The sequence below is a fragment of the Mustela lutreola genome, chromosome 5, assembly GCF_030435805.1.
Source record: "Mustela lutreola isolate mMusLut2 chromosome 5, mMusLut2.pri, whole genome shotgun sequence".
NCBI lineage: Eukaryota > Metazoa > Chordata > Mammalia > Carnivora > Mustelidae > Mustela > Mustela lutreola.
The window spans coordinates 87,175,938-87,192,331 of NC_081294.1; the positions used below are offsets into that span (position 1 = coordinate 87,175,938).

The following is a 16,394-nucleotide window of genomic DNA, read 5'->3' on the forward strand; positions in this document are numbered from 1 at the left end:
CTACACTGTGCCAGCTGCAAGGTCAGTGGGGGCTGCTGTATGTCTTTCTGCTTCTAGGGTAAGGTGATCATAGGCATCATATAGGCAGCATAGCCAAAGTGGCAGGTAGCGATTAGGCCCAATAACCCTGTGAGAATTTGGGAGTGGTTTCCTCTCTCGATAAGGACAGTAGTGGAGGTGATCAGATAGAGGATGGCCACTGTGAGGGTCTGCAAGAAATCACTCCAAGGCCAGTTGATGGTCTCTATCTTGGTTTGTAGGTCACACATGTTGATGGCAAAAAAGATAGTGGCAAGGATCATCTCAACCACCAGCAGGGAGGAGGGTCCTGGTGTGGAGGTGCTGGAGCAGGTCAGAATCACCAGCCAAGATGTAATCTCGGCAAACCGAAGAACTTCTTTTCCAGTGTAGGAAAAGTTGGTGCAGGAGGAGTGGATGACAGAGGGGTAACTGTGGGGGTGCTGAGAGCTGCTGGGAATGCACCATGTGGTGGGGCGGGGCCCTTAGGGGCACAGAGAATCTCCGCACTTGCTCATGGATTCAGGGACACTGCACACCCCGAGCTCGAATCACCTTACTACCTTAGAAGTTTCTTAAAAAACACAATATACACACACATTTTATAAGTCAGCAGAGCAATAACATTATCATGTCACGAAGTGAAAAACACTACAGATGCACGAGAAAATGAAATTGACGAAAGTAAAAACGTTGGTGTTATAATGAAAATAGTGTGAACTGGACCAACCCTGAAAGAGTCTCAGAGACTCTTAGGAATCTGACCCCAAATTAGAGAAGCAATGTCAAGGACAGACTGAATATGTTTATACCAAATGACCATAATTGTGGGCCCACCACACCAGATGACAGTAATTAACACAAAACATGACATTCTCCTTTGCAGCCCGCACTAAGTCCGCTCCCACCCATTCACCAAGTCTACAGACCATATTTGATTTGTATTTATGTCCTTATTACATCTCTTTATTCTTAAAATATGAACAATGCTCAATAAAGGTTCATTGAAAAAAATTGAGGAATTTTTTATTTCAGCAGAAAACATGAAAATATGTTTAAATCTTTGGTGCCCTCAGGTGGCACAATATTGCAAAGCAATTTAGAAAAATGCTGCATGTATTATTATTATTAGCGGCAGTAGTAGTATTTTTTAATCTTGAGCCCCGTTTGAGTTTAGGTCGTTTCCTCTATGTATTTTTTTTTTTTTAAGATTTTATTTGTTGATTTGTGTGACAGAGAGATCACAAGTAGGCAGAGAGGCAGGCAGAGGGGAAGCAGTCTCCCCGCTGAGCAGAGAGCCTGAAGTGGGGCTCGATCGCAGGACTCTGGGATCATGACCTGAGCCGAAGGCAGAGGCTCTAACCCACTGAGCCACCCAGGCGCCCCTCGCTTCCTCTATGTATTAATAAGTGTTTTCTTCCACTCTAAATTATCTTGCGTAAGTCAAACAAATTATTTGGATATATTCCATCCACACCTCCTGTTGCATGTTGATACAGTTTGAAATGTCAATATTCATTACTGAGTAGTTGCTCACTACAGTTATCCACCTGACCAATCTACCATACCACACCATTTCTTGCTCTCCTGTGGCCAAGAAAAATCGAGTGGTTCACATTAGAGAGGTGAGTTGTATATTTGAGTCCTTTTTTGGGGTTGTATTCTTATGCTACTTTTGCCTTTGATTCAGTTCTTCACTACTTAACTTTCTTATGGCTGTGCATTTCTTTTGAGAGAGACATTTATTTCATATCAAGAATGTACAGAGTATTTTTGTATCTTCCTTTACATTTTTTCTTGTTATTGTCTCTTCCAAAACAGATAAATTTTTACTTTGTCAATTTGTAGGTTCGTGTGTTTCTATCCAAAGTTGCCTATTCACAGGAAACTCTTAGATAAAAGAAAATGTGGGTGCTTTTCCCAGTTATTATTAAGGAATTTGGCAAATCTGATGACATGACATGAGGTGTATTGTGTTCCTTTTACTACTAAAATTGTTAAAAATACTTTGAGATCATTCAATTACCTAATGGTTCGTGCAGTAGAAAGAACCAGGAGTGAAAAGAACCTGAAGAGAGATACTTGCTTTAAGAATGCCCAGTCCAAGTTCGATTCATTGTGAAGAACCTGGAGTGTTTTTTGTGTTGTTGTTTGTTGTTTTCTTTTTGGAGATATTTACAAAAGTGATTAAAAGGAAGGTTGGAAGAATTAAAATTTTTGCCTAGGGAGAACTCTAGGGGAGAGGCATACCCAAAGTACATTTACAATATGACTACTCTTTTATTTTATTTATTTATTTTAAATATTTTTATTTATTTATTCGACAGACAGAGATCACAAGTAGGCAGAGAGGCAGGCAGAGACAGAGGGGGAAGTGGGCTCCCCACTGTGCAGAGAGCCTGATGTGGGGCTCGATCCCAGGACTCTGAGATCACAACCTGAGCCCAAGGCAGAGGCTTAACCCATTGAGCCACTCAGGTGCCCCATGACTATTCTTCTTTAATTTAAATATGTTGTTTCGTGATATCAATAAGTACTTATGGAGAATTTAATACATATCAGCCACTGTCCCGGGCTCTGGGAACACAGATATTGAAAACGGAGTCCCATCCTTCATGAAGTTCTTCACCTAGTAAGGAGATAGTGAAGTTAAAACCAAGATAGCATTATGACCTGCATAAAGGCATTTCAGAAAATTCCCTGCAAATACGGAAAATTCTCCCTCTTATTTTGACAAGTAATTAAATGTTAGCTAGATGATGGAGGAAAGGGTGTTTCAACAGAGAGGCTAGTGTGTGATCAGTATTAGAGGAGAAATAAGTAAAGGCCACTGTAGCAGATGGAGATCTTGACAAGCAAACTAAATATCTGAGATGTTGTCCTGGATGCAATGAGGAATTACTGAAGAGAAGTCATATGAGCAGATCTATATATTTTAGAAAGATCACTTTGGCCACAGTGTAAAGAAAAGCTGGGAAGGGGGTACACTGGGAAATAGGGAGACAGTTAAAACCGTTGCAATAATACTGGCAAAGAATGGAAAAGAATTGAACTAAGGGCAAGTGTAGTGGGAATGAAATTGAAGTGTTAAAGGGAGAGAGTCGCTAGGATTTTTTTGGTAAGGGAGTCAAGAGGTCAAGGCTATCTACTCTGTGCTTGGCTTTGATGGTTGTGTCATCCCTTAAGAAAAGAAACTGAGGGTGGGCGCCTGGGTGGCTCAGTGGGTTAAGCCGCTGCCTTCGGCTCAGGTCATGATCTCAGGGTCCTGGGATCGAGTCCCGCATCGGGCTCTCTGCTCAGCAGGGAGCCTGCTTCCGTCTCTCTCTCTCTGCCTGCCTCTCCGACTACTTGTGATTTCTCTCTGTCAAATAAATAAATAAAATCTTTAAAAAAAAAAAAAAAAAAAAGAAACTGAGGGGGCTCCTGGCTAGCTCAGTTGGAAGAACATGTGATGCTTGATTTTGGGATTGTGAATTTGAACCCCACAGTGGGTGTAGAGATTAAAAAAAATTAAAAAATAAAACAAATCTTTAATTAAAAAATAAAAAAATTAAAAAAATCTTACAAAATAAAAGAAATTGAGAAGGAAGAGTGTATTTTGAGAGAAAAAGAATGTACACCTTGGATGTTGAATTTGAGGAATTCAAATGGTAATGTCTAGAAAGCAGTTATTCATACAGATTTGGAGTTCAGAAAGGGGTCACCAGAGAGAGACTAGCCAGAGAAATCTGGAGGGGGACTGATCTTGGAAGAAATGAGTGGAACTGACTCAGTTTCCTGTTTTGATGCCTTCTTGCCTGAGTCAGGACCTAGTTAGGAACAGTTAAAACACCAGTGGAAAACTTTTCTGGGTGAAGGACCATATGACAGAAAGTTAGGGGTGACTTCCAGAAGGAAATGACCCACAGAAGGAAAGCTCCAAAATCGGTCTATAAACTGTTGGACAGACTTAGGTTGGATCTGTAGGGGCTGACCTGGGTTGGGGTACTTCAGTTCATAAAGCTTTCGGTTCTTCATTTTTATCTTTATTTATTTATTTTTAAAGATTTATTTATTTATTTGAGAGAGGACATGAGCAGGGTGAGGGGCAGAGGGAGAGGGAGAGAGAGAATCCTTAAGCAGACTCCCCGATGAGGACGGAGCCCGAGTGGGGGCTTGATCCCAGGGTCCTTGAGATCATGACCTGAGATCATCACCCGAGCCAAAACCAAGGGTTTGAACCACCCAGGTGTCCCAAATTCTTCATTTTTAAAATACAAAAACTAATATTTTGCAATGTGGTTATGAGGAGTAGAAAAGTGCAAGTGTTTCACAGAATGCCTTGCCATAGAGTAGACTCTCAATAAATGACTGTTTCATTAATCAGAATTCTGCTAGTGGCAAGTGACAGAAACTGAATTCAAGCTTGTCAAGCAGAAAAGGAATTTGATCAACAGTGAGGAAAAACGGGAGTAATCAGCAACCCATTGTCACTAGATCTGGTGAGGGCTCTCTCCCCTTCCTTCCCCTTCTTTCCCACACACACCCTGCCTTGTCTCCTGAGGTTTACCCTTTATTGTCCTGTTTGTTGATAGCTTCCTCCTTTGGAAGTGGGTGTGAGTGGATGTGAAGGAGCCTGGTGCAGAGCGGTCCAGGCTGACACCCTCTGTGGTAACCTCAGAATACTTTCCAAAGATGTCCATGTCCCAATCCCACGAACCTGCAGCTATATTACCTCACATAGCAAAAGGGAATTAAGACCGCAATTGGGGGGCATTTGAGCTGCACTTTTTCTTCTTTTTTTTTTCTTAAGATTTTATTTGTCAGAGAGAGGAAGAGATCACAGGCAGGGGGGAGAAGCAAGGAGAAGCAAGGAGCCCGACGTGGGGCCTGATCCCAGAACCCTGGGATCACGACCTGAGCTGAAGACAGAGGCTTTAACCCACTGAGCCATCCAGGCGCCCCTTATTTAAAAAAAATTTAAAGTAAATTCCACCCCTAATGTGGGACTTGAACTCATGATCCTGAGATCAAGAATTATATGCTCTACTCACTGAGCAGCCAGGCACCCTGAGATTTTATTTGAGTATGTGAAAATGGCTGAGGGGGGAAAAAGTTCTTTGGAATTCACAGAAAGTGTGAGATGGGAACGTTTCCTTCTGTGACATTGCCAGTGAATGTAGAACATAATTGGATAATTTAATGGTATTTTTAATAGAAATGAAACCATTCAGCTAATGAATTTGTTAGCTTACATGAAGGAGGTTCTCAGCAAAGACATGCAAGTACTTTCATACTTGTCGATAAGGGTATCACTTACCAGCAGAGGGGGCCAAAGAACTTTCCATGACCGGGAAGCTCCCTGGCTGCAGAATGCTGGTCAGGATCACCTTTTCCTGCCTGATGGTGCTGCCTATACAGTGTTTAAACTTTGGTGTCCAAGAAGCAACACCACAGCTTTCATTAAAGATATTAAAACTTTATACAAAGAATAACATATGCATATTGTTAAAAATATAATATTAAAACATTAGCACAACAAATCTTATTGTATATAAAAATAGAAAATGATACAGAATATCCCTACTCTCTCCACCCCTTCATTGTCTCCAGTTCTATTGACCAGGGGCAACCATTTTCAATTCCTGTTTCTTTTGCCTTGGGAAAAAAAAGTGGATTTTTATTTTTTTAAAGATTTTATTTATTTATTTGACAGACAGAGATCACAAGTAGACAAGAGAGGCAGGCAGAGAGAGAGAGAAAGAGAGAGAGAGAGAGAGAGAGAGAGAGGAGGAAGCAGGCTACCCACTAAGCAGAGAGCCTGATGTGGGGCTTGATCCCAGGACCCTGAGATCATGACCTCAGCTGAAGGCAGAGGCTTTAACCCACTAAGCCACCCAGGTGCCCTAAACATGTATCTTTTTAATAATACAACCTCAAAGTACAGATTTTAAAAGTACAGAAAGATTCTTAGTGAAAAATATTTTTCTCTCCCACTTGCTTCCCCAGTCCCTCGTTTCATCAGCTGTTGTAGCCTTCCCCATAAATCTGTCCCTGTGGTCTTATAGTTCTCATATGCACTTCCTATTACTTTGGTGGAGTCCTGAAAAGACTGAGGCGATAACATGGGGAGTGAGGAGATAACATTGGCCACAGCAAACCAAGTGTTTCTGTCCCTTTACTTTTTGGAGGATTCCTGAAAGAGAGGCCTGGTGTGACTCTGAGGAAAACATTGCAGGAAATACGAAACACAGAACCGGCAGGATATCTTTAAGTAAATGGTTTTATAAGGGGGATGTTTTAGAAAAGGTCCCCTTCTCTTTTGACCTTGCCCCTTCTTCATTACCAGAATTAAAGTAGGAACTGTAGACAGGGAAGGGTCACATTTTGGAGAGCTTGACAAGGGACAACAAGCAGGATGTGCTGCCTGCATGGCTGTGGAGCAGAGGATCAAAGAGGGAACAGGGCAGACAAGCGACAGAAGCTTCTGTCTCCAGGGCCCCCGCCCCTCCTGTAATGAGGCCCCTTTCACCTCGGGTGCCCTCTCCCAGATCCCAGTACCACCCTGTTGGGACCCCTTCTTGGCCCCAGACAAAATTCTAAACTCCCATGTGCGTCATTGCACACAGCTCTATCAAAAAACTTGTGTTTTTTGTTTTGTTTTGTTTTGTTGTTTTAAAATCCTGTCCTTTAGGTCTTTTCTATAAAGGTCAGCCCTCACTCATGTAGTCGTTCAGTGGCTCTCAACTCTGAAAATATAGTGTAAGTAGTTGGGGAGTTTAAAAAACCCAACTGTCTCTGCTCTACTTACTCAGAAGTCCTGGGGGGTGAGGCCCAGGAGTCTAAACACTGCTCTGCAGAGGCCCAGCCTGATTTGGGAAGTGCTGGGGTAGCTTCTGGCATTTCTCAGGCAGAGAATTAACCTCTCTTTAAAGAGACCATGTTGAAGTGACATGGTGATGACCTTTGTCACATGGTCCTTTGGAGTCCTTCCTAACCTGTTGATGGCCCCGTTGGTGAGTGACAACTGGAAGAGAAGCAGAAATTGTGTTTCTGTTCTAAGCAGCTGTCATGTATGTGGTAAGAAGACCCTTTTCTTTAACTTAATTGTGATTTAGTTTGGCTATTTCAGTGACATTCAAGGGATAATTTTCTTTGGAAAGACTGGAAAGGAAAGGAAAGCGAAAAGTTAATAAGGATTGTTGTAAGGATTAACAAATCCTTACATTTTTGTTTTTTAAAAGATTTTATTTTTATTCATTTGACAGAGATCACAAGTAGGCAGAGCAGCAGACGGTGGGGGGGGGCAGCAGGCTCCCTGTTGAGCAGAGGGTCCCATGTGGGGCTTGACCCAGGACCCTGAGATCATAACCTAAGCCGAAGCCAGAGGCTTAACCCATGGAGCCACCCAGGCACCCCTAAATCCTTAGAGTTTTAATAAAAGAAAATGAACACGAGGGGGCAGCAAAGCACCGTTCAGAGGATCATCTGCACCAAATGGAGCAGGGAAAAAGGATTGTTTTCTTAAAAATGTGATGTTTTTGTTAAAGGTCTTCTAAGAAAGGTGGCCCTGATGTCAGAGCCACTCTTCCCTGAAGGGTAGTTTCAACCTTTTCAAGGTTTCCCTCCACATTATCCCGCTATCCCCATATGTTTTCAAGAAGCGCATTCCCGTATGATAGTGGACGCTTGCCATGTTTCCATATGTTGGGGCCCTCACAGGGAACCCCCTTAGTTCCTTTCCCAAGGGGTCCTCACCTTGATCCTCCAAGGACACACCACATCTCCCATACAGAAGCTGCTGGAGTGTTCATTGCCTGCCTCCTGAGGAATGAGGAAGTGGAGGTCTCTCAAAACAGTCACTGGGGTGCCTGGGTGGCTCAGTGGGTTAAAGCTTCTGCCTTCGGCTCAGGTCATGATCCCAGGGTCCTGGGATCTAGCCCCACGTCAGCTCTCTGCTCTGTGGGGAGCCTGCTTCCTCCTCTCTCTGCCTGCCTCTCTGCCTACTTGTGATCTCTGGCTGTCTAGTAAAAAAATAAAAATAAATAAAAATTAAAAAAATTAAAAAAAAAACCAAACACCCAAAAAAAACAGAGTCACTAAGGCCCTCACACAGGTGATGGGACTCGGGGAGACCAGGTCAGGCATGTCCATGTTCAGAGATGATCCTGACACCTTGCACTGTGCTGAGGGACATTCCGTATAGCCAAAAGCTCAATGGTATATGGCTAGCTATTTTATTCTTTATCACTTAAGTCTGTTTCCTCTGCTAACTCTGGGAATTGTTACCCAGGTTATCTTCTTAACTAGATCTTTCCATAGTCCATTCAAGCAGGAGAAAAAAAAGATGTGCTGCATTTTGATTGTTTAAGTGGCCTTAATTTGATTATTTTTGGTGAAAAGGTGAAGATTTTCAGTTAGCCCTCATAGGGGCCTTGGTACCATATGGTGTTTTCCGGTAAGTACTCCTAGTGGAGGTTCTGCCAGAGCCTGGAGTGTTGGGTTATGGTTCTCTTCCATGAGCTGTGTGACCTTGACCATGTCACATAACCTTGATTTTCCCTCTTTGTAAAGGAAGGAGTTAGTCTAGAAGGTGGTTCATTGTCAGGAATGTGTGTTTTTGGGTCTGGTTTGAAGCATGTAGAGCGTCAGGCCTCATCTTCTCCCACAGAATCACAGTTTCCAGAAGTGGCCCCTGGCATGTGTATGTGGCTGGTGAGGTCAGGGAGAGTGGGAATTCAACCCACTGCAAGTAGTCCTGGTTAACTCCACAGGGGAGGAAACTTTGGGCTAGAATATTCCAAGTATTCCTTGTAGCCAACTGTCTTTCATTTATTTGTTCCTTTATTCACCAAAATTCAGCACAAATATGCTGATGTAAAGGTCTTCATGAGCCCATTTGAAATTCGGATCCACTAAAAAATTGCCAGGAAGATTATATGGCACGCACACACACACACACACACACACACACACACACACACAGTTCCAGTAAGTATAGTAATGGGCAGTTGGTTAGGTAACAATATTATTTGTTGCCTAAATCTCAGTGACCTAATGGTAGCTGATGAAATGAACCCCCCTAGGACATAGGAACCAGGAAATGAGTGACATGGATTTCAGCAGCTGATGCATGGGGTGTGATATAGGCAAAATGTCTTGAGTTCCTTTATCTTTATTGATTATTACTTTCCAAAGGGGATTATAAAAACTACTGTTTATTGCCTGGGATGAGGGCTAGGATTAAATGAGATCACATGTTGGGATGCCTGGGTGGCTCATTCGGTTCAGCATCTGCCTCTGGCTCAGGTCATGATCCCGGGCTCCTGGCTCAGTGGGGAGCCTGCTTCTCCCTTTGCCTGCCTCTCCCCCTCCTTGGGCACTCGAGCTCGTGTGCCCTCTCTCTGGAATAAAAATAAATAAAAAATCATTTAAAAAATGAGATTATGTGTGCAAATACACTTTGTTAGCTATAAAAGCCCTAAGCCTTAATAATAATATTGCCATTGCCTCTTCTTTCAAGCGGGAGTGGTGGGAATTTTCCTGTCAACCCACATCTCTTAAAGACAGGTTTTTAGCTTGTACAGGGCGAGTGACCTCTCTGGGTTTTCTCTCGTTTCCTTTCTGTGAATCACTACAACCCAGGTCTTCTTGTACTCAGCCTCGGGCAACTCCTCCCTGCAGTTCCCTTCACAAAGCTTCCATCTCCTCCTCCAGAATAATGTGCCCTGTGATCCAGAGTACCTCCGCTGAAGCCTCCTCCATTGGATCATTTAGTTTCTTTGTAAATGTTAGGTTTGGTGGCGAACTGTGGCTTTGGAGATACAAAAGCTCCATTTTAGTTTATTTGGGATGGGCTTTCCCAGAAATCGGAGCTGAGTGAGCCTAAGAGCTGACCAGCGTGTCTTGCACTGTCCTCCTCGTCCCTCCCTTGAGGGGCAGGGGCCTTGCCCATCCCTGTCTTGGGCTTCAGGGTAAGCCTTTCTTGCTTCAGATATTGAGGGTCCTTTTCCATCCTGCTTCTTTACTTCTAGAGTGAGGAGAGGGGTTGGTGCATTTGTGTCCTGCTTTACAAGGGGGGAAGAGTACATTGTTTACTGGGAGAGGTGTTTTGGAATCAGATGGACCAGGGAAACGGTGTGGAGGTGACACAGTGCTATTTTTCTTACGGAACATGGTAACCTGTCCCCTTATAGTTCTTTCCTCAGGGGGAAGGGGAGGCATTTGGTGGCCTTATCAGGATTTCTTGTAATGCTACATTTCTAATGAAGTCTCTGCAAGGTGCTAAGGACAGCACGGTTTCTTCCTAATTTTGCATGCTGCGGTGGGGTGAAGTTCTGGGCTCACCCAAGAAAACTCCAGAGATCACCAGCTTTGTACCCCTGCACTCTCAGCTCCCCTGGCCCTGCCTTCTCCGTGTGTGGGGGGGGGTCACTCTCAGAGGGCGGGTGTCTCCTTCCCAGGACACCTGCTCTGCCACTAACAGTGATTCCCAGATGAAGACAGATGGGGAGTCAGGTTCCTTCTTATCAGCACTGAGCTTGGGTGCTTTCTGAGCTACAGATCAATTTTCCTCATACCCTCTGTGGGGGATGACCAGCTTTTGAAAAAATTCCTAGTCCCTCACAATTTTAATAGATATGACACTCCTCTGTCAGATTTCTATAAAGGTTTCTGAAGACTTACTTTCTATTGCTACCTGAATTGGATCTCCTCCCAGGACACCTGTATGGTCAGTACCTTGGGAAGCAAGGCTCTGGAGGACTTTGAAAACTGGCACTCTCCAGGCCTGGGCCCACCACTGTGTGGCTGTGGCAGGGTGCCTCAGTCCCTCAGACTCTGTGCCTCAGTCTCCAAACCTGCAGATAGAATAGGGCAGTGACAGTGCCGACCTCATGGAATCATCAGGAAGACAAAATGTGTAATACACATAGGCCTCTTAGAGTAAAACATCGCTATTTTGAAAGTGTGAGCCAAAGGCTGCCAGTCCCAACTGACAGCCAGTTCTTTACGGTGAAGGTTTTTTGGTGTCCCTTCCAGCCAAGCTGGAAGTCAGGGTAGAGCTTTTGAACCACCTGCTCATCTCAGTAGATGGCAAGACTTTCCTTCTCTCACCAGTACTTGTTTAGGTGAGTTGGAAGTGCAAAAGTTACATGCTTTTTGCTTTTTCTGCCTTTTTATAGTTTGCCAGTAGTTTTGCTTGGAAAATAAGAATCTGTTGGGTCAATGTGTTTATCTTCTTTATTTCTGGTTAGTTTCTCTTTCTAGTTAAAATATACAGAAAATTTTAAGATCTCAGGATGTCAGGGGTATGTTTAGATGTAAAATAAACTCTTTGGTCAAAACTAAGAAACAAGAAGGATGCATTCAGTACATGCACCTATTCCCTGTAGAGATCCTAAATTTTCTCTCAGACTAAGAGCACCATTCCTTTTAATTAGTATAGATCATCATCTTTCTTTCTTTCTTTTTTTTTTTTAAGATTTTATTTATTTATTTGACAGACAGATATCACCAGTAGGCCGAGAAGCAGGCCGAGAGAGGGGGAAGCAGGCTCCGTGCTGAGCAGAAAGCCCGATCGAGCCTGGGGCTCGATCCCAGGACCCTGGGACCATGACCTGAGCCGAAGGCAGAGGCTTTAACCTACTGAACCACCCAGGCACCCCTAGATCATCTTATTTCTGGTGACATTTTAGGTTGTGACATGTTCTCTGAGCAGAACAGACGTTTTAAACAACTGAATCATTCTTATCATCAGCTGAAAGCTGACATCTGTAACGTTAGCACACTGAAAATGACCATTTTACTCTATTTCACCAGAGCTCGGCTTCATGTTGATACTGTATTTTCCCTAAAATACAACAAAAAACTGGGGTGAGAAATTTCTGTTTATGTTGTGAATCCTGTTTCTCCACTGGCTTCCGTTTTGTTTAGGAGTTGCCTTTTCACAGCAAGTGCTTGACTTGAGCACAAAATAAAGATTGTGTGATATTTTTGCATTGAAAGGTCCCACTCAACCCTTGGGGGAAAATCGGTCAGATGAACAACCAATGTCTGGCTCTCTGTACACCTCCAGAGTAATAAACCACAGTGAATAAACCACACTGAGATAATTCACCTGGATCTCCATTTTTGTTTCTTGTAGTGATTCCCACAAAATGTGGGGGTGTGTTGCTCCCCTCACGTGCTCTCGAATTCTGAAGGAGCAAAGTGAATGGTGCTGATGCCCACTTCTCAGAGTAGCGTGACCGCTGCCGTAGCAGGAGGACACTTAGTCACACTGGCCAGCACCCTGCTGTCCCTATAAGGAGGGGTCCAGGGCTCTTGGATTGCTGTTTCTGAGTTACCAGCTGCTCTGTTTCCTCAAGTTCTGACCGAGTGAATGGCAAGTGGAGCCTAAGACTGCCACACTGAGAGTTCTTCTTCTTTTTTTTTTTTTAATTAACATATATTATTTGCTTCAGGGCTACAGGTCTGTGAATCATCAGTCTTACACCATTCACAGCACTCACGGTAGCACATGCCCTTCTCAATGTCCATCTCCCAGCCACCCCATCTCTCCCACCTGCTTCTCTCCAGCAACCCTCAGTTTATTTCCTGAGGCTAAGATTCTCTTGTGGTTTGTCTCCCTCCTGATCCCATCTTGTTTCATTTTTCCTTTCACAACCCCCCACAACCCCTGACCCTGCCTCTCAAATTCCTCATATCAGAGAGATCATATGATAATTGTCTTTCTCTGACTGACTTATTTTGCTTAGCATAATGCCCTCTAGTTCCTTCCATGTTGTTGCAAACGGCAAATTTCGTTTCTTCTGATGGCTACATAGTATTCCATTGTATATATATACACCATGTCTTCTTTATCCATTCATCTTTAGATGGACATCTAGGTTCTTTCCATAGTTTGGCTGTTGTGGACATTGCTGCTATAAACATTCGGGTGCATGTGCCCTTTTGGTTCACTACATTTGTATCTTTAGGGTAAATACCAGTAGTGTGATTGAGGGGTCGTAGGCTAGCTCAATTTTCAACTTTTTGAGGAACCTCTGTACTGTTTTCCAGAGTGGCTGCACAGCTTGCATTCCCACCAACAGTGTAGGAAGGTTCTCCTTTCTCCGCATCTTTGCCAGCACCTATTGTTTCCTGACCTGTTGATTTTAGCCATTCTGACTGGCGTGAGGTGGTATCTCACTGTGGTTTTGATTTGTACTTCCCTGCTGCTGAGTAATGTGGAGCACTTTTTCATGTGTCTGTTGGCCATTTGGAGGTCTTCTTTGCAGCAATGTCTGTTCATGTCCTCTGCCCATTTCTTGATTGTATTATTTGTTCTTTGCGTGTTGATTTTGCTAAGTTCTTTTTAGATTTTGGATCCTAGCCCTTTATCTGATATGTCATTTGTGAATATCTTCTCCTATTCTGTCAGGTGTCTTTGGTTTTGTTCACTGTTTCCTTTGCTGTACAAAAACTTTTGATCTTAATGAAGTCCCAATAGTTCATTTTTTCCCTCACTTCCCTTTCCTTTGGTGATGTTTCTAGGAAGAAGTAGCTGTGGGTGAGGTTGAAGACGTTGCTGCCTGTGTTCTCCTCAAGGATTTGGATGGATTCTTGTCTCACATGGAGGTCTTTCATCCATTTTGAGTTTATTTTTGTGTATGGTATAAGGAAATGGTCCAGTTTTATTCTTCTGCATATGGCTGTCCAATTTTCCCAACACCATTTGTTGAAGAGACTTTTTTCCATTGGACATCTGTTCCTGCTTTGTCAAAGGTTAGTTGACCACAGAGTTGAGGATCCATTTCTGGGCTCTCTGTTCTGTTCCATTGATCTATGTGTCTGTTTTTGTGCCAGTACATACTGTCTTGATGAGTATAGCTTTGTAATAGAGCTTGAAGTCTGGAATTGTGATGCCACCAACTTTGGTTTTCTTTCTCAACATTCCTCTGGCTAATCGAGGTCTTTTCTAGTTCCATATAAATTTTAGGATTATTTGTTCCATTTTGTTGAAAAAACTTGATGGTATTTTGATAGAGATTGCATTAAATGTGTAGATTGCTTTAGGTAGCATAGATATTTCCACATTATTTTTCTTCCAATCCATAAGCATGGAATATTTTTCCATTTCTTTTTGTCTTTCTCAATTTCTTTCATGAGCACTTTACAGTTTTCTGAGAACAGATTCTTTGCCTAATTGGTTAGGTTTATTCCTAGGTATATTATGGTTTTGGGTACAATTGTAAATGGGAACTCTAGTTCTGATATATTACTAATGTCCATAATGATTAGGTCTCTAGCTGTCAGTATTGCCTCTTGTCCTTTTTTTTTTTTTTTTTTTTTGTGAGTTTTTCTGTCTTGTCATTTTATCCAGATAAGAATAGAAGAATGAGAGAACAAAATACTAAAAGGGTAACAATGACCCCAGAAAAATATATACTAGCCAAATCAGAAGAGACCTGAAACCAGGGAGAGAAGAAAAGGGGAAATAAAGAAAAAAAGAATATATATTAGACTGATGAATAGAACAGAGCCACATCCTTGATTTTGGGTGTATTTTAGTCTGTTAGAAGAAACTATTTCCCTAAATTGTAAAGAAAGAAAAACCTATATGTATATATACAGAAATAAGGGTAAACACAATGAAGGGATGGAATATGACTGTAAAGATGAAAATTAAAAAAGATTCTAAAAAAGGAATTGATAAGATAAGAAGTTGGTTGAAAAAAGAAAAGAAAAGAGGAAAGAATGTGATCAGGCTGGAGACTGGAACAAAGCCATATGCTAGATTTAGGGTATATTTCGGTCTTTTAGAAGAAATTGTATCCCAAAATTTTAAAGAAAAAAACTCCCTATATGTATACAAGAAATAAGGTTAAATACAATGAAGGAATAAAATATGACTATAACCATGAAAATTAAAAAAGATTTTTAAAAAAGGTGTTGATAAGATAGTTAAAAAATGTTAAAATAAGAAAGAGGAAAAATTAAAAAAAAAAGAAAAAAAATAACTCTGAAAGACTAAAGGATCATGGGAAAAAAGCCATGAATCTGTGTGTTGCTTTTGCATATCTCTGAAGTTCTGCAGTTCTCAATAATTGGTAAACTTGGTCTTGGCTAGATGTTCTTGCTGATATTCTCAGAAGGGGCCTGTTGCTATGATTCTCAAATGTCTTTGCCTGAGGCGGAATTTCACCACCCTTGCCAGGGGCCAGGCTAAGTAGTCTGCTCAGGTTCACTCTCTGGAGCTTTTGTTCCCTGACCACTTTCCGTAAAGCTCTGGAGGACGGGAATGAGGATGGCGGCCTCCCAGTCTCCAGGCGGAGGAGCTGAGAGCTCTGGGCACCCCTCCTCAGTGCACCCTCGGAGAAAAGCGCTCAATCCCTCCCATCTCCCTGGTCTCCAGCTGCGCTCCGAGCTCACCCGGCCTGTGATGGAGGTTTTCTATCTCTGGTGTATGGTCCCGTTTGGAGTATCCACACCCAGCAGATTCTTGCTGCACACTCCCGCACCCCCCAGAGGAGGAAGGAGAGGGTCTCCCTGGATCTGCCATGTGTGGGGTCCCTGCCCAAAGAGCAGTGGCCTAACTGTGCCTTGGATCACGGTTTAAGGTAACCCCGAGCTGAGACCCCTCTCCTCAGTTCCATCTCTGTAGCTGGCTTCTCTGCTCCAATACCTGGGAGCTCTGCCACACTCAGGCACCCTTGGTCTTTCTGTGTCCCCGTGGATCATGACACCAGACTGTCCCCCTGGGGGCTCCCCCACCCCCTTAGCCTCTGAAGCAACGTCCCTCAGTGGAGCAGACTTCTATAACTTCTGATTTTGTGCTCTGCTGCTCCACCGCTTGCCGGGAGCCGGCCCCTTTCCCCACTATCTTCCTGTTGCTTTGGATTCACATCTCCGCACGTCCTACCTTCCAGAAAATGATCGATTTTCTGTCCCTAGAATTGCTGCTCTTCTTCTCTTCTCTCTCCTGTTGAGTTTATAGGTGTTCAGAATGGTTTGATAACTATCTAGCTGAACTCCTGGGACCTGGTGATACTTCCATCTTCTACTCCTCCACCATCTTGCTCCTTCCCCAAGTTGGTTAAATTTGATCTAATCACACAGACAGAAGAACATGAAGCCAAAAGAGAAGAAAAAAAAAACCGTAAAGATTAAAAGTACAGAAAAGAGAGGAAGAAAGGACCTTCAGAGTCTGAAGCAGGTGGCTCATGATGTCTTTGGCTACTGCCTGACTGTGTCTGGGGATGGATCCTGGCAGATAGGGTCTGGTGTTTACTGTCCCTTGCTGGCAGGTAGGGAAGGACTGCCTGGTAGGTAGGTGGTGGGAGAGGCTAAGCTTTTCTCAGGCCCTTGCTTGTCTTCTCTGAGGGATCTGCTACCCTCTGTGGCCCAGTGTTCTC

At 43.1% G+C, this 16,394-nt stretch overlaps 1 pseudogene; it reads right to left on the minus strand.

Annotated features, from left to right (window-relative positions):
• On the minus strand, positions 1–4,700 carry LOC131831163 (proteolipid protein 2-like; annotated as a pseudogene).
• Between the last annotated feature and the right edge of the window lie 11,694 nt (positions 4,701–16,394).